This window comes from Oryx dammah, unplaced genomic scaffold (genome assembly GCF_014754425.2).
Source record: "Oryx dammah isolate SB20612 unplaced genomic scaffold, SCBI_Odam_1.1 HiC_scaffold_3, whole genome shotgun sequence".
Classification (NCBI taxonomy): Eukaryota; Metazoa; Chordata; class Mammalia; order Artiodactyla; family Bovidae; genus Oryx; species Oryx dammah.
The window spans coordinates 35,944,413-35,965,186 of NW_024070187.1; the positions used below are offsets into that span (position 1 = coordinate 35,944,413).

Below are 20,774 nucleotides of genomic sequence, written 5' to 3' on the forward strand. Positions count from 1 at the left end.
TCCATCTTAGAGACAGGATGTGAAGTGGGCCTGAACCCTGCCCAAGAGTGAGGAAACAGTTGCTAGTGAAAACCAGGTCTCCTGGAGACTTCCCTCCCTACAGATGGCAAACGGAGATTGTAGTTGTGGTTAGGCTGCCCCTGTTAGATTAATCATGGAGACATCCCCCCTTGATGTATAATCATTGTTCCCCACCTTTAACCTTAATTGTTCTCCTAGCACCTACCTGTTGTAAAACTCAATCATATACAACAAAGAGATTGTTAACATGTAACCAGTCACGTGTGTGTGTAAAACTGGGCCTCTCGGAAACATCAGGGTCCTTGTGGGGAACTGATTCCCCTTGGACTTGCTGGCATAATAAACTGTACTCCAGTCTTGAGTGTCCCCTGAGCTGTGTTTTGCAACTCCGGATTCCACAACATTTCCAGAAGGACATCAGTGTTGACCTAGACAGGTGAAGCAAAAACGTTTGGATCCAAGAGAGAGCTAACCAGTGAAGTCACTGGACCTTGTTCACAAGTCAAGGGTAGATTCTTTCAAGGACCAGGTGACTTGTGTCATAGGAGGCAAGCGACCAAAGGCAGGACTGGTTACATATTTCGTGACAAATGAAAATGCTAGGCCCTTATTCAAGACAGCAAGTGCAAAGCCCTAAAACGAGTATAGTGTTTATACTGTTAGCCGCTCAGTCGTGTCCGACTCTGTGCAACCCCATGGGCTGTAGCCTTCCAGGCTCCTCTTTCCAAGGGCTTGTCCAAGCAAGAATACTGGAGTGGGTCGCCATGCCCTCCATCAGGGAATCTTCCCCACCCAGGGACTGAACCTAAGTCTCGCATTGTAGGCAGATTCTTTAACATCGGAGTCACCAGCTGGGTCCTGTGCAGCTGTACATACAGGTCGTGCCCCCGCATCCGGAGGGGAACTATTTTCAAAGCAAACGCAGCAAGTTAATACAGAGCACGGGAAAAAGTAGGGCGCCCATTCACTACATCCCAAGGCCTTCCAGCACTGAACAAGCAGCACTGTGGGTGGTGCTTGGCCCCAAGTGGTGACTAGGGCTGCTGCCTCGGATTCCCCAACCAGGTACACCCAGAGCAGCTCGCATCCTGGCTTCCCAGGCAGAGACAAGAATAGCGATTGTGGGGCGCTCTCCTCATTCTCAGGAAGGGGGCGGGAGGCTTCGCCCAGACCCTGTAACCCCCGCCCCGCGCCCCTCCATCCCCCGCCCCGCGCCCCTCCATCCCCTGCTCCGAGCCCCTGTATCCCCGGCCCGGCGCCCCCCCTGCTCCATTGGTCTGGCGGCTGCGCCTCGGGAGGGGTTGGCGGAGACCCGGACCTGCGCCAGAAAACGGTCCCAACAGCTAGCTGCCCTTCCGGTCCTCCTTTTCCGCTTTCTTTCTTCTCCGGTTCCATCCACCCTAAGCCCTTCTCTCCTCTTCCCGCCCCGCGGTGTCAATCTCCCGGGATTGACATAGAACGTCGCGTAAATACCAAAGCCGAGAGAATCGCGCGCGGAGGCGCTCGCTGGTCCCGCCTCCCGCCGGCTTTCTTTATTCTGTGCGCCCCGGGTGGGCTTGGCGGAACTGGCCTCTACACCCAGACATCCTCCAGCGACTGCCCGGGGGCCGACTGTTTGGGAAGAGGATGGGACTGTTGGCGGCGGGGAGGCGCTCATCTGCCCGGGATAATAGCTGGAGAGGAGTGCGGGATGAGAGGTATCGCCCTGATAGTGTCCCCGCAACCAGGGAGATACTGTAGTTCCTCGGTCCTGGAGGTATGTTCTGGGCAGCACAACACAGCAACTGCTATGAATTAACTCGTCTTTACAGATAATACTGAAGAGATGGAAGGACTTGTCTGAGGTTTCAGACAAATTCTCATCCCCAGGAACTGCCCTGTTCCTAGGTCTTGCTTAAATGGTGGGCCTGAGTGGCTCTGTGTGTCCCAACTGACACATTTTTGCTGTTTGGATGGCAGGATCCTGAAGAGAGCCATTCCTTAGCGAGTCAGCGACCAAAGTCTATACCAAAGGAAGGATCAGCTCTCTAGCTGTGTAATGGGAGGAGCTGGTTTTGAGAGATTGTGTCAGCTGGCATGGCCATTTCTAGATAATCCACACACTTATGACTTTGGAGAGAGGAGATACTTCCCCAGAGAGCGACAGACAAATGGAAGGAACAGCTGCCTCCACCGTGTGTGTGTGTGTGTGTGTGTGTGTGTGTGTGTGTGTGTGTGTGTGTCCTCAGTAGCCTCTGACTCTTTAACACCCCATGGATAGTAGCCTGCCAGGCTTCTCTCTCCATGGAGTTTTCCAGGCAAGGATACTGGAATGGGTTGCCATTTCCTTCTCCAGGGGATCTTCCAACCCAGGGATAGAACCCTCATCTCCTGGGTCTCCTGCATCGGCAGGTGGATTCTTTACCACTGCACCACCTGGGAAGCTCGCCTCCACCCTAGCAGAGTCTCAATTCCAACCCATGGCTAGTTTGATAGGACTTCTGTACAGGCCTAAACTCCTGCAGATAACAAAATACAAAAAGTTACTGCCTGAGGGTACAGCTAGGGATTCAAACACAGCCCTATTACTGCAAATTCTTCCACAACAGAAATCAGGTAAGGTTAATAACCACTTATATATTAAGAATTAGGTGGAAAAAAATTTCAGAAGGAACTGAGAATGCTGCAGTTGTTCATTGAAAGCCAGGAGGAATAGAGTAATCGGGAAATGTGTCAGGCTCCCTCTGTCCATTCTCCACATGCTGATCTCCACACACTCATGTTTGCATTCTTTCAATCTCACCTCCCAGATAATTTAAAACACTTTAGCATTGCATTAAAAAAAAAAAAAAAAAGCCCTTCCTTCCTGGTCTATTCCCTGCCTCTACTCCCTTGTCATTTTTTTAAACTTTCCTTCTTAAACTTTATCCCAGCCTGTGTACGTTTTTCTCCCTCCCTGTAACACAACCCCATTTCTTTCCCAGGTAAACTTCAAGTTCAGATGTCATTTCCCATGGGATGTTTTATTCTGCCATTCCTTCAGTCTAAATGTCCCTTCCATTTAGTCCTCTGCCATCCAATATTTACTTCTGTTCTAACACCTGTTACCTTGTATCAGAACTCTTTGTTTCCTTCCCTTTCTTCACCATGAGGGTGAATTCTTTGAAGGCAGGGGCTAGGTATCTTTCCTAAATAATCCTAACAGCCCAGTAGGTGTTTGGTAAAGTTTGGAATGCATGAATGACATAGTTAAAATAGAGAAGTTATTATCTCATTCCTGAACCTTATCTTAGTGCTTGAGTGTACACCCTTCCAAAATGATGAATCATGGAAAGAATAAAAAATGCACTGTGTTACTAAGAGAAATGAAGCCTTCAGATTTCTAAAATTACAACCAAAGTGGGCAGGTGGGCCCAGCACCATTGTATGAAGATCTTATTCAGTCAGTTCTAGCAAGCTAGGATGGCACAGCTGAGCAAGTATGACGGTGGTACTTGAAATAAGAAACAATGCTAATGTAACAATATCCAAGTCTAAGGGTTTTTTTAGGTCCTGCCAAGAACGTCTTTACACTGTGATATTTCCCTGATGCTAAACATAGGAACTAAAGAGCCTCTTGATGAGGGTGAAAGAGGAGAGTAAAAAAGCTGGCTTAAAACTCAGCATTCAGAAAACTAAGATCAAAAACAAACAAACAGAGATCATTGAATCTGGTTCCATCACTTCATGGCAGATTGATGGGGAAAAAGTGGAAACAGTGACAGATTTTATTTTCTTGGGCTCCAAAGTCACTGCAGACGATGACAGCAGTCACGAAATTAAAGACACTTGCTCCTTGAAAGAAAAGCTATGGTAAATCTAGACAGCATATTCAAAAGCAGAGACATCACTTTGATGAGGGTAAGAGGAGAAGGGAGCGGCAGAGGATGAGATGGCTGGATGACATCACCAACTCAATGGACATGAGTTTGAGCAAGCTCTGGGAGATAATGAAGGACAGGGAAGCCTGGAGTGCTGCAGTTAATGGGTCACAGAGTCAGACATGACTTAGCAACTGAACAACAAAACACAATGAGAAGCTTGTCTACTGCCAAAGCCTAGAACCAAGTTCATCGAAGAGAATCCCTGCCTCAAGGTTTCAATTTGGAAAGTTAGAGAATAGTAGAATTGGGTTTTCTAATAGTATACCTCTTATTTTCAAGGTCACACAGTTTATTAGGTGTTAATCCAGAATTTGTTCCAAGCTGTACCCCATGGGGCTTCCCCAGCGGCTCAGCGGGTAAAGACTTCTCCTGCAATGCAGGAGACACAAGAGAGGGGGGTTCGATCCCTGAGTTGGGAAGATCCCCTGGAGGAGGGCATGGCAACCCACTCCAGTATTCTTCCCTGGAGAATCCCACGGACAGAGGAGCCTGGCAGGCTACCGTCTGTACGGTCACAAAAGAGTCAGACATGACTGAAGTGACTGAGCATATACCCCATAGGTCACTGTGCAGTTTTTGAGGACAGGGCCTAGGTGGTTTTACTCAGTCACACATACACGCAGCACTTGTCACAATCCTGCCACAGTGGGCACTCAGCTTACCGAATGAAGGAAGAAATGAATAAATGTGCTCTACCATAGGGGTATAGATGAGAGGGAAAGGCACTGTCATTTCTCCAAAGATGGAAAGCTTTAGAATCTGAGGGAAAATAAATATTTACTTTGAAAATAAACTTATCAAAGTAAAGGCAAAAAACTATTTTAGATGTCACAAAGATCTATGTTAAGTTGCTGAATCAGTTGTTACTATTTCAGAGGATGATGGAAACTAATCTTCTGAAATGTTGGCTTGTCTGCGTAAGAGGGGTCAAAGCAAAATGGTCCAGTCTGGAGCTTCCTGAATCCTGGCCTCCTTACCTGAAAAACTGAGCAAGTTATTTGGCCCAGTTATTTAACAAATGACTCAGTTTTGTCATTTGTAAAATGGGGATGATTATACCACATGGGTTGTTGAGAGACATTAAATAGTTAATACACAACCTATGAAGTAATTTGTATCCCATTTCTGCCACTATTTCCTATTTCTCTAGGTGTCATTTTGCCTTTCACTGTGGCATAAAACATCTGTTTTTTCTCCGTCCGCTTCTGTGCTTTTTTCCCTCTTGCTACCTTTCTGCTTTTTTCTTTTTCTTTTTTTTACTATCTCTCTCCCTAACCAAATTCTTCTTTTTTTTTCCTTTGGCCGTATGAGGAATGTTAGTTCCCTGACCCGGGATGCATTCCTCTCCCTATGCAGTGGAAGCACAGGGACTTAACCACGAGATGGCCAGGAAAGTGCCAGTTTCTTCTTAACATGCTCATAGTTTTTCCTAACTCACCTAAAAAAATGACTGATGGCTATGAACTTCAGTAAACTTACAGAATAAGAAAGTTAATAATAACTATTAAAACACTATTTTCTTTTCCCCAAACTAATTTCTCATTTTTGCTGTGTTTATGCATACTTTTTTTGTATTTGAAAATCAGTGAATATGTTCATGCTAATTTAGCTCTGATTTTCTTCACTTAATATAACTTTATACTGAAAGGGTCAGGATATGTCCTTCCCTAATATGCCCCTTTGACATAAGGATTAATTTGAGCTGAATGCAATTAAGAATCAACAGATGCAGAAAGAAGCCTTCTTAGCATTTCCCTTATCTGATTAAAAAGCAGAAACTTCTGAGAAGTGAGGCTGTCATAAATTCCCTCTTCAGGATGGGCTTATTCCTAGGAGAGAGATAAAAGTAAATATACCGTAAATCTCTCTGGGAGTTTCATGGCCATGAAGACAGAAAAGACTACTTGCATTTTCACAAACAAATATTATATCAAACTTTATCTCCAGTTTATTCTCCTAAAAATCCATTTGTCTTTCCTACAGAAACTTACTTGTTCTTTCCATAGAAGATTTTTCTGCTTTTCCCTCCTTCCCTTACCAAGTTAGGTACAGAAGCTTCCATCTTTACCCAGTTAGCTACTAGCTATTTCCGTATGAATAAGCCCTTTTTTTCTCCTTTTGTCTTTTGTCAGCTTAATTCAGAGGTTCCCAGGGACTAAACCTAGGAGGGCAGAGCAAACATTTTTCCTCCCATATGCCATGATCGGTTTAGACCATACACTTGTTATTAATTTTTATGACTATGGTTCATATACCATAGTTTGTCACATCCCTCTCTCGTGGGGCACATTGATTGATTCTGATTTTTTTACTCTTTAAATATATCCTTCCTTTATGACACTTTCCCTTGCCTTCTCTACTTCATAGATATATACAAACATAGACATGTGTAATTATGTAAATATATAAAATTTGCTGCATTTGTTGTCTAAATCCTCAGTTTTTAAGTCATCACGCGGTGCTTTCCTCTTGAGAGTCTCTCTTTATAGAGGTGATCAAGGCACCAGTCATAAACTATTGTACCTAGATTTCTTAAACTCTAAATATTTATTAACAACCATACCAACATGGGAGGCAATAAAGAGAGGTGGGGTTGGTTGGTACAGTAAAAATGATTGCTTTGATTTGAGTTTCCCTCTTTTCTCCTAGAGCTTCTTGTGCTGCCAGTTCAGTACATAAGTAACATGTATGAAGAGTTTACAAAAAAATCTGTCAGGATTACTGCTTTTCTGCTGTGGTGTTTGGCTTTTAAAATTTAAAATTTTAAAAGCACCATGGAAGTAGATTTGGTGTTTCGAAGTTCTGCCACAAGAGTGATTTTAAGTAATGTTCGTAGCCTCTGTTTATATTATCATATGGTTTATAATTATGATTGTAAGTCTTGGTTAAATGATTACCATGTGAACAGCACCATACTGTGGGACTACAAAAGCCTAAGATGTGGCCTTTAACTCTGGAGGAGCTTATAACTGGCAAAGTGAGAAACACAAACTATGAGTTCTGAGGTACTTGGACATAGTCATTGACAGTCTTGATAATAAAAGTATGCAGCATAGGATTTTTGACTCTTTATAAACAATACTGTCTTGTGTTTGCTTCTAAACCTTAAAGAAAATTTGGAGCAACTTTTCCATACCTTGGAACAAAGGAATAGATCATCATAAATTTGCATGGATGCATTCTGGAGAATTCTGAAGACTTCATCATAGACCAACACAGGTTGGAAAATGAAACAAGTCTGGCATAATATCAAAGGTCCTTCCACCATTTTCAAATAACTGACCTAAGCACTGCTGTCTGTTACAGCCTCTCAGAGCACTGAGGAATGGTTAAAGTCAAGGGAAAAACAAGACTGGCAAAATATTTGCCTGGGGACCATCTTCTCAACCTCCCTACCTCGATAATTTGGATTAGCTTTCTCCCTACTCCATGCCATGGATTCTGATTAGAAAAAAGTCTTCTTTAGCTTCATTGTTCTTTGAGTTAGAGGATGAAGCTGGCTGTTTGAAATCTTTCTCACTTTCCCTATTCCAAAGTGTTCAATATCTACTCAAAATTGGGAATTAAACTCTATCTAGATTTAAGGGATATACATATTTTTGAAAGATAAAGGAGGCCTCCAAGAATTAGATAGGATTTTTACTACAGCTCTTCACTTGGACACAATGCTTCCTTTATAAGAAATAAGGGGTCGTCAGTGGTTCTTTGCCTTTGTAAAGAAATAGCTGCGGATTTCACAGAAGTTCCTAGGAATGATTAGCTTATTCCCAGTTGCTTGGAAAATAGGTGATCCGGGACAAGAAACTATACATTGTTAGATGCTGGGAGCCAGTGTGAGGAATCCCGCCTGTGGCAAAGGTCATAAGGAAGGAAGCCAGACATAGGCGAAGGCGTGATCTAGCTTCAGGGGGTCCCCCTGGGTTTTCCTGAACATCTACGCTCCAAAACCAGAGTCAGCCTGCTTTATTGTACTGTGCTTTCCACTCTTCTGACATTCTCTGGAAAAAGTTAACTCAGGGCTTCAGTCTCCTGCATATGAAAGGAATGTTTCAGCTCAAACCCCTCTGATGGCTCTTTAATTTGCCTGACAGGTTCCCCCGGACTCTTTACAACTTGTGAATTGCTTACAGCCCCACAACCACAAGAGGCACAAAGCTTAAAGCATCTTAGAGATACAGAGCCTTTTCTAAAGAGCTGAAAATTATATTGGTGACAGGTTTCACTGTTGACTCAATAACTGCTGCCAGGCCTCCATATTCTTTATCTTTTAGGCACCTGAAGGATATTAATCAATGTAATTGAGATATAGAAATAGGAATATAGTAGTTTTGATGTTAGCAACACTAGACTTTTGAGTTAATTAACTTTCTCTTTGTTATGAATCACTGTACTTCTTTCATTGTTATAAATTGTTGTATCCTTGCTATGTAAGAATGTAACTTTATTTAGTGCTTTCTGAGAGTGGTACCAGACTTTGGGAAGAAAAAAACAAATAAGTCTTCTGGTTGACAAACCCTTATCAGAAAAGGGCCGTAAAATGTTAATTGGCCTTCTGGCCAGAAGATGATGTAAATCACCTAAGACTTGTGTATACAACTAAGTATGCAGAGAGAAAGCCTGGTCTCGATAAGAGTCAGGGCTGCTGACGCTGCATAATTTTGTATTATCCATTGATCTCTATGTAAAATCAAAAGGTATATAAGGCCTTTCCGGACTGTAGAGGAGGGGCCAGTCATTGGAAAGACTGATTTCCCCTGTGTCTTCTTTTCTTACTCTATTTTCTGGCTGAATTTCCATCTGGGGCGTGGAGGCTTGCCATGTCTACTTACTTGCCCTGGCTTCTAAGATCCATGAGAGAGGGAGCCCAAGGCGGGGCACCCTCCAATATTCAAACAGGCGCCGGTGGCCTAACATAGATGGTGCAAATTTCTTGTCCTGAGATTTTATTAGTTTTCCACGTAAACCAAGTTATTCAGCAACTTTCTCCACTAAATTTTCCTACTATATGATTTCTTCTTAATTTCTTTTATATTTCTAAATAAATAAGTTTTTCCTCGCCACGCCATCCCCGCTTCAAATTACCCTGGATCCACCAGGGCTGGACCCTGACAGTTAGATAGTGTGCCCAAGTCAATAGAAGGGATTCCATTCAAAAAGCTGCCTTCCCATATATTTTATCTTATTTAATAACTTCAAACCAAAGGTGTTCAAATCTTATTTCACAGAACCCAGTGAGTCCTTAAACATTTTGTTCTGACTTTTTGTTTGTGGATTGGTGGATATCTTTGATTTTAAAAATACACAAATATATTTTTGTGAATTGATTAATATATTTTATCAAGTTCCTACTGGTATACTAGGTACAATCCTAGGGACTAAGGCTCTGTCAATGAACAAAGCAAATAAAAATTCATACCCTCATAGAGCTTATATTCTAATGGAATCAGAAATACAGATATAATAAGTAAGGAAATTATATAATATGTTAGAAGGTAATAAGTGCTATTAACTATAATAAGATATGGCAGATCAAGAATGCTAGTAGGAGGAATTGCAATTTTTAGTTGGTCATGGTAGTCCTCATGAGAAGTTACCATTTGAGGAAAAACTTGAAGGAAGTGAAAGAATCAGCTAAATAGATGAATAGGGGAAGGACTGCCCTGAGCAGCTAGAGCGCTGGCCAGGAAGTGGGTCAATGTGTATATTTGAGCTATAACAGGGAGATATGTCTTGCTATATTACAATTCGTAAAGGGGAACGTGAGGTCGTAGTAGGGGTGGAAGATACATATTGTAAAGGTGTTTGGCTTTTACTCTTAAGAGAAATAGGAAAATAGATGAATACATGGTGGGAAGTATTTAAACAATAGAGATATGTATTTTCAAAACAGTATCTCCACTTCCTAACCCTATACTTCCCAGACATTGCTGCCATTTGGGGTCATATCTTTCTAAAGGTTTTCTCCGTGATTACATGCATGCTGCTGCTGCTAAGTCACTTCAGTCGTGTCTGACTCTGTGCGACCCCATAGAGGGCAGCCCACCAGGCTCCCCCGTCCCTGGGATTCTCCAGGCAAGAACACTGGAGTGGGTTGCCATTTCCTTCTCCAAGGCAGGAAAGTGAAAAGTGAAAGTGAAGTCGCTCAGTCGTGCCCGACCCTCAGTGACCCCATGGACTGCAGCCTACCAGGCTCCTCCATCCATGGGATTTTCCAGGCAAGAGTACTGGAGTGGGATGCCATTGCCTTCTCCGATTACATGCATAGATGGGTACAAATAGAAATACACAATTTTGTTTCGTGAGGATATGTGTGTGTGTCTCTGTCTACATGTGTGCATTTTAACATAAAAAAAAAAGGTCATTCAGTCGCATCTGACTCTTTGCGACCCCATGGACTCTACAGTCCATTGTATTCTCCAGGCCAGATTACTGGAGTGGGTACCCATTCCCTTCTCCAGGGGATCTTCCCAACCCAGGGACTGAACCCAGGTCTCCCACATTGCAGGCCAATTCTTTACCAGCTGAGCCACCAGTGAACTTGTATTCACTGTGGAGATAGGAGACAGTGGACCCCTGGGCAGGAGACAGTGGACCCCTGGGCAGGACACAGTTTCCCAGGTGGTGCATTGATAAAGAACCCACCTGCAACGCAGGAGATGCAGGACACGTGGATTCAAGCCCTGGGTCAGGAAGATCCCCTGGAGAAGGAAATGGCAACCCATTCCAGTATTCTTGCCTAGGAAAGCCCATGGAAAGAGGAGCCTGGCAGGCTATAGTCCATGAGGTGACAAAGAGTTAGCCACAGCCAAGTGAGCACACACACAGGGCCAGACATCAGGTGTTTGTCAAGCAGAGTAAAATTCAAGCTTTATTCTCACCCAGACACTTCAAGGACAAAGCTAGTGGCAGAAGCTGAGCTCTGCTAAAGTAAAGAGATAAGGTGCCCACTCCTGAGGTCAAGGAAGACTTCCCTGTCTACACATGCACAGGAAAGCTTCTTGGGGGTCTAAAGAGGGAGGGGTCCCCACCCCATAATAAGTGTGGACATATATCCATAGGCCTCTGCAGTGGGATCTATCTTAGAAAAATATTGTGCTTCCCAAGGACCCTCTTCGAGAGGGTCCTAGTACCAATCAGATGTGAAGAGAGAAACAAGATGATTGGTCAAATACATACAAAGACCCGGAAGGACCACCCTATATAAGGGGTTTGCAGCACCTTCTTACTGAGCTCCTCCTCGCTCAGGATGCCTGTACTCCTCTCTGGTGTGTATCTCTGCCTAGTTTCTGACCTACTACACTCCTCCTGAGAGAGGATGCTCAGACCCTTTCTCTCTGGATGTGTATCTCTGCCCTGCTTTTGACATAAATTAACAAAGAGTTTTTCAGTGTGCTTTCCCATAGATTGTGTTGTATCTATAATAATAAACTTTGTATGTATTTTTACAGCTTTTGCCTTCTTGAAACATTCTTGCTTTCAAATCAGGGAAAACCAAAGGGCCATTTTGCTTCTAGCCTCTAGCCTCTGGCGGTCTAGTGGCTAGGATTCCTAGTTTTCATCCAGGTTCAGTTCAGTTCAGTTCAGTCGTTCAGCTGTGTCCGACTCTTTGCGACCCCAGGAATCGCAGCACGCCAGGCCTCCCTGTCCATCACCAACTCTTGGAGTTCACTCATTCTCACATCCATCGAGTCAGTGATGCCATCCAGCCATCTCATCCTCTGTCGTCCCCTTCTCCTCCTGCCCCTAATCCCTCCCAGCATCAGAGTCTTTTCCAATGAGTCAGCTCTTCGCATGAGGTGGCCAAAGTACTGGAGTTTCAGCTTTAGCATCATCCAGGTTACCCAGGTCCAATTCTTGGGCAGGGAACTAAGATTTCTCTTCAGGACCACTCACTGCTCTTCCTCCAAGATCACTATGACTTGTATTAATTAGCAGCCTGTTTTTTATAATTGACGTGTCTTGGAGACCTTTCTTTGTCACGATAGTACACATATTTCTATTTCATTCCTTTTTAACTATTACTTAATAGTCTATTGTACACATATGCTACATTTTGTTTAACCATACCTTTATTGGTAAATGTGTGTGTGTGTGTGTGTGTGTGCACGCATGCATGTGTGTGCTCAGTCGCTTGGTCGTGTCTGACTCTCTGTGACCCCATGGTCTGTAGCCCACCAGGCTCCTCTGTCCATGGCATTTTCCCAGCAAAACTTCTGGAATATTTAAGTTCTAATTTCCCTCGTTCCTTCTTTCCTTTCCATGTTGAATTACTATTGTCTTAATATTACATTTAATAACATAAAATTACGTGTTGTATGAAATACGGGAGGAAACTTAAAAATTAAATTTGTGTTACCTTCTCTCAGAAAAGCAGTGTTTCTTAAGTTAGAATCATTTAGACTTACCTTAATGGAAACAAAGGCTTCATTTACTTCTTCAGCAAGGACTTATATAATGTTTACTGTTCTGGAATAAATGGCAATTATGAGAGTTTGAGCCCAGTTATTCTGAGCTTTGCCTCCCTGATGGCTCAGGTGGTAAATAATCCACCTACAATGCGGGAGACTCAGGTTCGACCTCTGGGTCAGGAAGATCCCCTGGAGAAGGGAATGGCAACCCACTCCAGTATCCTCGCCTAGGAAATCCCATGGACAGAGGAGCCTGGCAGGCTACAGTCCATGGGGTTGCAAAGAGTTGGATACAACTGAGCGACTAACACTTTGACACTTGGACTTGCTATGAGTTCACTCAGTCACCTTAACTAAGTCGACCATGGGTCTTTATGAGTAGGGAGTGAGGATCCATTACCCACAATCTGCATCTTCTTTTCTGGGCATACTTTTTACCAACTACTTATATGCAGCCTGCACCAGTATGATATTTAGCCAACTCTGTTGTTAGCTTATGTTGTGTAAGTCTCAACTACCCAACCTTGATGTCAGCACCTGAAGGGCAGGACCATATCTTACATTCATTCCCATCATGTTGAACTGATCTCTAGAATCATGGTTATTTAGTTTTAGTATATGTTTTAATCATCCTTAAAATTATATTTACCAAGTAAGTTTTAATTGATTCAGAACAAATCTCGGGATAAAATTTCTTCCATCTCTATGGATGTGTTGGCATTTCTTTTAAGTTTATCATGTTGCACTGGTCTGATTTTTACCCCCCAACTTTGCTTATATACAGACAATTCCACTTGTTAGCATAATACACACACGCAGGATACAGATACCTCTGCTTTGTCGATGCTTAGGAAAAGTGGGAAGGTGTTAGGTGCTCAGTCGTGTCCAACTCTTTGGGAAACCATGGGCTATAGCCCACCAGGCTCCTGTGTCCAGGGAATTCTCCAGGGAATGGGTTGCCATTCCCTTCTCCAGGAGATCTTCCTGACCCAGTGATTGAACCCAGGTCTTTTGCATTGCAGGAAGATTCTTTACCATCTGAGCCACCAGGGAAGCCCATGCTTACATCACAGCAAAAGGGTCAACTGTGCAATGACTAGAAAATTACCACACAGAATCACAGTAATATCATATAAATAATTTTGCACATTTATGTTTATGATAAAGAATAGGATGAATCCTCTCTGATATGCAGTGGGTGTCAGTAAATGCTAGCTCCTCTCCTCTCCCTTCAACAGGAAATAATTCAGTTCAGTTCAGTCGCTCAGTCATGTCTGACTCTTTGCGACCCCATAAATCACAGCACGCCAGGCCTCCCTGTCCATCACCAACTCCCAGAGTTCACTCAAACTCAAGTCCATCGAGTCGGTGATGCCATCCAGCCATCTCATCCTCTGTCGTCCCCTTCTCCTCCTGCCCCCAATCCCTCCCAGCATCAGAGTCTTTTCCAATGAGTCAACTCTTCACATGAGGTGGCCAAAGTACTGGAGTTTCAGCTTTAGCATCATTCCTTACAAAGAACACCCAGGACTGATCTCGTTTAGAATGGACTGGCTGGATCTCCTTGCAGTCCAAGGGACTCTCAAGAGTCTTCTCCAACACCACAGTTCAAAAGCATCAATTCTTTGGGGCTCAGCTTTCTTCACAGTCCAACTCTCACATTCATACATGATGACTGGAAAAACCATAGCCTTGACTAGCCGGACCTTTGTTGGCAAAGTAATGTCTCTGCTTTTGAATATGCTGTGTAGGTTGGTCATAACTTTCCTTCCAAGGAGTAAGCGTCTTTTAATTTCATGGCTGCAGTCACCATCTGCAGTGATTTTGGAGCCCCCAAAAATAAAGTCTGACACTGTTTCCCCATCTATAGCCTTATTTAAAAGGGAGAACACAGATAAAAGTTCAAATATATCCATACATGACAAATTTTATTCCAAGGTTTGTTCTAAACCTTTTTCCTAGCTGGAATAAAGAGTAATATCACACACATTTCATATGTGTGAAGATTTGTTGTATTGTATGACTAAAATGCAAATAATTTAAAAGCGCTATCCGTGTTATTTTTGGTGTTACATATTTTCTATTGAGGGGAACTTGAAGTGCAACTACTACCATGAGGGAAGAGGGATTCTTCATTAAAAAGTGATCCTCATATTAAAGAAAAACCCTGGAGGAGTTATTTCTTGATGATTAGAGTTTCTATTTGGGGTGATAAAGTTTCAGAAATGGATAGTGGTGATAGTTACACAACACTGACAATGTAATTAATGCCACTATATCAAATATTTAAAATGGCTAAAATGGCAAATTTTATGTTATATGTATTTAGCCACAGTAAAAATGATAAAAAGAAATAGAATTTCTTAACAATGTCCAGATTTCTTAAACTTTAATTTCATTTCAATAAATATTTATTGACTGTCTGACCTGTGCTTAGGTATGCACCATAGGGAGGAAAATTAGCACTTGATTCCAAAGAGAACTTCTGGCAAGGCTGATTTAGTAATTAGCATTTCAGGTGTCTCTTAATATTGTTATGTCAGCTCTGAGGAATGCATTATTGTTACCTCCAGTTTAAATTGAGAAGGCTTGGACAAAAAAAAAAAAAAGTCATGGCTGGTAAAGAATGGAGCCAGAAGCTCTTAGTATATGTCATATTTTGTTACTTGACATGCTTCATGTTTTCAGAATATGAAATGTCTGTTTAATACAGCCTTAACTTCCTATTATACTTCTGGGTTAGGAAAGAGAACATTAGAAGGATGGTGTGTTCCAAATAAAACTCCTCTCTTCAAATCCCTAGTGGGCTTTTGCAATGAAACCTAACACTGTCTGTGCTTGGTTTCTTTCACTTCCTTTCGAAATTAGTATTATCTTCCTGCTTACACTCTTCTGCTAGAAGGCAGAGCTTGTAAAAGGAGACCCCATTATGTCAGACCTAGCAGAAGACAGGAAGTTTACACAGAGGAAAACCATTTGCTCAAATTGCTTTAGTTAGTCCTTATTAAATTTGCCATTAGTGTCAGAGATACTGTCCTTGGGATTCTATTGCACAAAAAGAAGGATATCTCCGACATGTGAATTTTTCCTTTTCCCGTCTCCTTGCCAGGAACACCAGAAAAGGATCCCAGGCTGGTCAGAAGCATTAGGTTGTCAGTTTGAACCCCAGTGATGGAGAAGGAACTGTACAGTGGAGAAAAAAGGAATTCAACGAGATATGAGAACTGGATATTCTCCCCAGACTAGCTTGTTTGGAAAGCCTCAATCTTTCTAGTAGTTGCAGGGGGCTAATAAGGTTCCTCTCGATATTTTCTCTTGAGGCTTGAGAGCTGGCAGGAAGGGAAGCTCCTGGACTTTTAATAGATGTGGCTCTTGCTTGAAGTTTCTATGAGAAAGCTGACAAGAGTCGAAATCTTCTCTGTATCCCCACTGCCTCTCTACAGAGGTTTGGGCTGTTTCCTTTTCAACATCACAGATCATAACTGAGGTGAGTTGTCTGTTTTTGTTTTTCAAATGTTTGTACTGAGTGGAGAGTCTTGATTCTTTTTCGGTATGTGATTTAACCAGTGTGTCGTTTAAAATGATACTTCTCACACTTGAATGTGCATATGAACCTGGAGATCTTGTTTAAAAGCAGCAGAATTCAGTGGATCTAGGGTGGCTTGAGATTCTGCATTTCTGAGAAGTGCCCAGATGACCTCAGTGCTGCTGGCCCATGAAACAGTAATAACGGCTTAAAACCTTCCAGGTTTATTGCTTTGCAGGGCAAGGGGTTGGGAGATGTTGGCAGAATAAAGGTGTTTGGCTGAGCACATGATTTGTGTAGAGCGCCTGGAAGGAAAATGAGACACTGTCAGTGCCCAGATTGACTTGCTTTGATGGACTAGCTCAGAGTTTTGGGGATTGTGTTAAATAGTTCCTAGATGTGGTAAGCCATGTCACCCCAAGTGAGAGAGAATGTTGGTCTGCTCCCTAGATTGCATGGACCACTTTGAGCAGAGCCAGAAATATTTTTGCAGTTTGAGGAATAGTATTCATATCATGCCTTAACTGGGATAACTAGTGGTCACTTGAATATTTCAGCTTCGATTGAAAATTATGCATCTAGAAAAATAACTGATGTCTTCTTCCTCCCATTTGGAGGTTAAGGTTGTGAGGCATATAAATCTATTTTATGATTTAAAGTCAATTTGAGTAAGGAATGTAATTGATATGTTTTATCATCTTGTGAGAGTGTTCCTCTTTAAATTGAATGGCTCCCTGCCCTAAATGGTACATATTTATCTGAAAGTTGCTTTTAATCCCAAAGTACCAAGCCAAGAGGGAGAAAAATAAACAACAGGAAGTGTGCCTTGCTGAGGGTAGAAAATAGTAATGGAAGAAAAACAGGAAAAGAAAGGAAAGTGATGGCGTGGAAGTCAAGTTTGCAAAATGAATAAAAGAAACCCCAGCCTGAAAATAGGATTCCTTTTCCCACATGCATGGGAATTTTTCTAGAGTGGTAGCTTGTGTCTTCCTCAGCTAGAGAAATGTGCTTAAGATAGAATAGGCAAATTACAATTTGTGTTGTTTTAAAGTACATGCTGAAACTATTTGTCATCGAGTCAAGGATAGTCAGTGGAATCAAAGGTCAGTGGCATGAACAGACCTGGTGAGGCCTAGTATGAATCCATTTAAACCATCTCAGACGGAGGGGAATTGCTTCTGTTTTAAATAAGCTTCAAATAACTTTCCTTTCTATTATGGAGTATAACAGAGGAGTTACATAAAAGTTTAACAACCTATATGGCTACTGTTCTGACCAATCAGAACAGTAGCTACGGTAAACAGCCCATATAATGACAAACCACTTGTAGGCAGTAAGAAGCACATGGGGTTGAACATCAGCCTAAGCTAGGTTTTCATGAACTTTTACCGGGGGAAGAAATTGTAAAGCTACATATGAGTTCAGAGACATATAACCTATAACATATATTCAGAGTTCAGAGACATATATTCCTAACAACATCTGTCAACACTTCAGCCCTGTTCTCTCCAGTGAGGCCACTTCCCTGTCTTCCCACGCCCATGCTTGGGAAGAATGAATGAGCAACCTTTCATTCTGGCTATGTATCTCCTGAAGAACCTTCACTGAAGAAAGTAGGGTTCTCTTAAGTCATTGTAGGTGACTCAAAAGTCCTATCCATTCCCTGAGTAGAGGGAAAATGCCTATACTCTTTTGTAAAGAGATACTGCAGAAAATGAAATGATCACTACGCTATCCTTCGGTACAAAGCATCATCACATACTTTACCCTGCTTGATTTTTCGCAGCTATCATGGGGATATGTCCTGTCAAGGGGATTTTTGTTTTTACCTGTCATGGAGGAAAATGAAGCTCTTGTTAAGCAATTTGTGAGAAGACACACAGCTGATTAATGGGTGTATTGAAATTAAACTCGCTTGTTTGCTCTAAGTTCAGGTTTATCCTGTACTTTTCTTCATCTTCCCAAGCATCCTCTCAAGACCTATGACAGCCCTCATTGCTCTCTACTATAGTTCATTGGCTTTCCCTGTCAAAATCTGAAACCTTTGTGCATCCTTTTTCTACTTCTTTTGTCAAAATTTTTAGTGTGTTTGTCACAACCTTTGTATCCATTAAAACCTTTAGTTCCCAGGGGTAAACATTTTAGAGGAGGGCCTCTAAACTTTATTTTGACTGAAAATTACCTGGGGAGTTTGCTAAACTCAGATTTCTGGGTCCTAACTTGAGAGATCTGAGTCAGTAGGTCTAGGACTAGGCCTAAGAGTTCATGAAATGCCTGAAAGCTGCCAGGTGATTTTAATTCTACCATCCAGACAGCATGCTTTTAGACTACAGGCATAGCTTCAGTCAGTTTCTTGAAATAACAGATTTCTGGTTTAGATTCCACATATGTGGAATATCATATCATATATCACCACATATCATATGGTGTCTGTCTTTCTGACTTATTTCACTTAGTATAATAATCTCTAGGGTCATCTATGTAGCTGCAGATGACATTATTCCATTCTTTTTTCTGGTTGAGTAGTAGTCCATGGTATACGTGCCACGTCCTCTTTATGTCTTCATCTGGACATTTAGGTTGTTTCCATGTCTTGGCTATTGTGAATAGTGCTGCTAGGGGTGCATGTTTCTTTTTCGATTATAGTTTTGTCCGCATATATGCCTGAGAGTGTCCGGCTTTTTGTGACCCCATGAACTGTAGCCCACCAGATCCTCTGTGGGATTTCCCAGTCAAGGATACTGGAGTGGGTTACCATTTCCTTCTCCAGCAGATCTTCCTGACCCAGGGATCAAACCCTCACCTCTTATGTCTCTTGCATTTGCAGGCAGGTTCTTTCTCACTAGTGCCACCTGGGAAGCCCCAATGGTGGGGCTGTCAAAAAAAAAAAAAAATCAGATGATCAAAAGGATATATTAGTAAATGTCAGGAAGCCTCCTTCTCCAGATATCCCATCAATGGGTCCATATACAAAGTAGCCATGGCAGCACAGAAGAAAGTGTGAGCTAATAATAAAGTTTTCACTTCCCTAAGTGGCTGCTGCTGTTGTTGTTCAGTTGCTAAGTTGTGTCTGACTCTTCGTGACCCCACGGACTGTAGCCCACCAGGCTCCTCTGTCCATGGGATTCTCCAGGCAAGAATACTGGAGTGGGTAGCCATTCCCTTCTCCAGGGATCTTCCCAACCTAGGGATCAAACCCAGTTCTTCCACATTGCAGGCAGATTCTTTCCTGGCAGAGCCACCAGGGAAACCCACAGCATGGGGTACATGCCTTAAATGAGCAGCCAGTAGTATAGAGCCAGAATGTGTGGCTGTGGGGACCACGGAGAGGAATAATTTCTCCGTCCACACTGGCTGCCTAGGTGCTTCTCTCACATGCTAGACATACTCCTGCCTCCATTTCCTTTGCCTGAATGCTTTCCTCTGCTCTGTTTAAAATTGCAAAACCTTCCTTTGCCTTCTAGACTACCACTTCCTTTACCATGTGCCTCTCTCCAGGACTTCTCACCTCTAACATACTAGACTATATAGATTGAGTTACTGTTTATTATCTGTCTTCTTCCAAGACCAGGGTTCTGTTTCATTCACTGTTCTATCCTCAGTATCTAAGATTGTGCCTGAAACATGTCTTTGTTGGTGTTTAATCGCTAAGTCGTATCCGACTCTTTTGTGACTCCATGGACTATAGCCTGCCAGGCTCTTCTGTCCACGGGATTTTGCAGGCAAGTATACTGGAGTTGATTACCAGTTCCTTCTCTAGGGGCTCTTTCTGACCAGGGATCGAACCCATGTCTCCTGCACTGGCAGGCGAATTCTTACCACTGAGCCAACTGGTAAGCCTGTACCTGAAACATAGTAGGCGCTCAATACATATTTCTAGACCAACTACATAAATACCATTAACGTTCTTGGAGAAGAGTAAACAAATGTCTCTAGTGTCTCTAGAGAAGTTCAAGGTAGGCAGAGATCAGCATGCTGGGAAAATCACCTATATGTATACTGAATTCACTGAGAGGTAAGACAGAAGTAGTGTTTGTTAGAGAGAGCAATAGTGTCTCAGTTACTGATAAATGGGAAAAGAGGTCACAGAGTCCAAAGATAGCATCAGCCATGGAAAGTAGCCAGTGATGAAGTCTGGTGACCTGAAACTCAAAGCTGAGATTTGGGAGAAGTGATTAGATGATCCACTCTGGGATGTTCACATTTTGCAGTGGTTTCTTCTCTCAAAATAAACAAGATCAGAATGTGAAATTCTCCATTGTAACCTCAAGGGAAGCACTTTTGCTTCTGTAATGACTTTTGGCACCCCACTCCAGTACTCTTGCCTGGAAAATCCCGTGGCCGGAGGAGCCTGGTAGGCTGCAGTCCATGGGGTCGCTAAGAGTCGGACATGACTGAGCGACTTCACTTTCACTTTTCACTTTCATTCACTGGAGAAGGAAATGGCAACCCACTCCAGTGTTCTTGCCTGGAGAATCCCAGGAATGGTGGAGCCTGATGGGCTGCCATCTATGGGGTCACACAGAGTCGGACACGACTGAAGCGACTTAGCAGCAGCAGCAGCAATGACTTTTTATGCTTTAATCACAAGAGGGCACCAGAGTCTAGCAAAAGATCACTTTTTTTCTTCATCTAAAGCTGCGTGCATGCTTTATTGTTCAGTCGTGTCAGACACTTTGCAACCCCATGGGCTGTAGCCTGCCAGGCTCCTGTCCGTGGGGATTCTTCAGGCAAGAATACTGGAGTGGGCTGCCATTTCCTACTCCAGGGGATATTCCTGACCCAGGGATAGAACCTGCATCTCCTGTGTTTCCTGCATCGGCAAGTGGATTCTTTACCACTGAGCCACCTGGGAATACCCTATCTAAAGCTTTTTGTTGTTCTGTTGCTAAATCCGACTCTTTGCAACCCTATGGA

The 20,774-nt window shown here is 42.7% G+C and overlaps 1 protein-coding gene across 2 annotated transcripts in view; it reads left to right on the top strand.

Moving 5' to 3' along the window:
- Positions 1 to 1,519: 1,519 nt before the first annotated feature.
- The window catches only part of ABCG2 (ATP binding cassette subfamily G member 2 (Junior blood group)), a 138,821-nt gene continuing 119,566 nt past the window's right edge, over positions 1,520 to 20,774 (top strand). Inside the window, exon 1 of one of the 2 annotated variants that reach the window (XM_040237885.1) lies at positions 1,520 to 1,777. The gene's annotated coding sequence lies outside the window, so the exon portion shown is untranslated. Of the gene's footprint in view, positions 1,778 to 15,202; positions 15,819 to 20,774 lie in introns of those variants that run through there. The other variant, XM_040237887.1, reaches the window with a different exon arrangement.